Source organism: Macaca fascicularis, chromosome 7 (genome assembly GCF_037993035.2).
Source record: "Macaca fascicularis isolate 582-1 chromosome 7, T2T-MFA8v1.1".
Classification (NCBI taxonomy): Eukaryota; Metazoa; Chordata; class Mammalia; order Primates; family Cercopithecidae; genus Macaca; species Macaca fascicularis.
The window spans coordinates 157,067,498-157,070,195 of NC_088381.1; positions in this window are offsets into that span (position 1 = coordinate 157,067,498).

Below are 2,698 nucleotides of genomic sequence, written 5' to 3' on the forward strand. Positions count from 1 at the left end.
CCCCAGTACTGGGATCTTCTTCTTCTGCCTCTGAAGGCCCCAACCCCATGTAATGGAGACACGTGGTTGCTGCAAACAGTCAGACTCAAGAAATTCAGAAAGTCCCACACCCCAGTGAGTCAGGAACTGCAGAGAGGACTCTGGAAGCAAGTGCAGGAAGAGACAAGGGAGAGAGGAATTGCTCTACAGAAAGGAGGGTAAAGAATTTGGATCCTAAGAGATAATCCTGGGGGAAGGAGGTGAGGAAGAACAATGAGATGCACAAAGGGAATCAAGATTGAGTGAGAGGCCGGGCATGGTGGCTCATGTCTGTAATCCCAGCACTTTGGGAGGCCGAGGTGGGCAGATCACTTGAGGTCAGGAGTTCAAGACCATCCTGGCCAATATGGTGAAACCCCATCTCTATTAAAAATACAAAAATTAGCTGGGCGTGGTGGCACACACCTGTAGTCCTAGCTACTCAGGAGGCTAAGGGAGGATAATCACTTGAACCCAGGAGGCAGAGGTTGCAGTGAGCCAAGGTTGCAGTGAGCCGAGATCACCCACTGCACTCTAGCCTGGGTGATAGAACAAGACTCTGACTCAAAAAAAAAAAAAAAAAAAAAAAAATTAAGTGAGATGGGATGCAGCTGGGGCACGATGTGTTAAAACCTCCATTGTCAGGGTGGCCGGGAGACTTTACGATGCAAACATTCAATTAGAAGTCATTGTATGTTGGCAATAAAAACCTCTTTTGCCCCCCCTCCCCACAAAACTCGAAGAAAGTAGGTTACATATACACACACGCCTTGTCTGAGTGGGAGTTTTGTCAGGAAGCCAGGAAGACACTGAGCTCCATGTCTGGGCCCCTGAGGCGGTCGGCTGGGGCAATGAGATGGACAATGAAACTGATCTGCCAGCAGAGGCAGCAGGGACACCATCAGAGGGGCTCTGAGCCTCCAGGGAATTCTCACTCCTCCTCGGGATGGTTTTGTACTTGCCCAGAATACAGACTGAGAACTTGAAGCAAATCTTATTTGGATTTTAAGAGGCTAAGAGATCATGGCTGACACCAAGGTCACGCGTTTGTACATTTAAGTAGCTATTAAATGTCTCCCCTCTTAATTATAAATCCCTCCAAGGCAGAAACTGCATATTTATCTTAGCGTCTCCCAAGACCTGAGAGCCAGGTCTGGAATGAATACATCTCTCCAGGTCCCTGAGATGGAGGGGTTGACCATACACTCGCCACACTTGATGTACTGTCCTCAGAACAGGCCTGCACGCCAGTACTTTGTCCCAGCGTCAGCCCAGAGAGAATGAACAGCTGTTCGTTCAGCCAGCCTCACAGCATTTTCACACACGTATCGCACTCAGTTCTTACAGCAAGCCAGGATAGAGAGTATGTGGCAAAGCTCATTTACCAACAAAAAAATGGAATTTTAGGGAGGGGTCAGAATGTCTTCCAGGTACCCAGTTGGTAAATGAGGCAAATAGGACTTGAATTCAGACCATCAGAGAGCAAACTGCCCTTTTTGAGGCCACTCAGGCGTGTAGGATGGGCTTCTTCCCCCAAGAGTTATTCTTTCTGTTGATAACATCGCGCTGCTTTTTTTTTTTTTTTTTAACTTTTATTTCAGGTTAAGGGATACATGTGCAGATTTGTTATATAGGTAAACTTGTGTCATGGGGGTTTGTTGTACAGATTATTTCGCCACCCAGGTACTAAGCCTAGTACCCGGTAGTTATTTTTTCTGATCCTCTCTCTCCTCTCATTCTCCACCCTCAAGTAGGTCCCAGGGTGTGTTTTTCCCCTCTGTGTGTCATGTGCTCTCATCATTGAGCTCCCACTAAGTGAGAACATGCAATATTTGGTTTTCTATTCTTGCATTAGTTTGCTAAGGATAATGGCCTCCAGTTCCATCCATGTTCCTGCAAAGGACATGATCTCATTCTTTCTTATGGCTGCATAGTATTCCATGGTGTATTGCAGAGAAAAGGGAATGCTTATACACGGTTGGTGGGAGTGTAAATTCGTTCAACCATTGTGGAAAGCAGTGTGGTGATTCTTCAAAGAGCTAAAAATAACTACCATTCAACCCAGCAATCCCATTACTGGGTATATACCAAAGGAACATAAATCGTGCTACCAATAAGCCACATGCATGCATATGTTCACTGCAGCACCATTTACAATAGCAAAGACATGGAATCAATCTAAATGCCCACCAACATCACACTCCTTAATTACTTCCCAGTCTCAAAACACCCACGAAATGACTCCCTCCCCACTCCAATCTGTAACGAGGTTTAAGTCGATGACCAGGGCAGCCAACACGGGTAGACAAAGAGCAGCCAAGTGGCACCTTCAGCAGCTGTAAGGGACCCTGGGCTGCGCCTTCATTAAAGCTCTGCCCTCCTCTCCCTTCCTCCCTCTCCCTCCTCCCTGTTTGCCAGCAGCTCACCCATCTCTTGGCTTGGGGTTAGCAGGGCTGAGAAGGGACTGACCAGTCCACAGACTTCTTAGAGTGTGACTGCCCTCAAAGTGACTCTGTTGGGGAGCACACTGGGGACTCATTCATCCTTTCTTTGAATAAATGTTGTAGAACTAGAGAGCTCCTGTGGTGGGCTCTGGGGGGAAAGCAGTGAACCTGACTCTGCCCTTCACCTGGAAGTGTTCCCAGTCTGGTGTGGGAGCTGTCTGAAGAGGGAAGGCTGT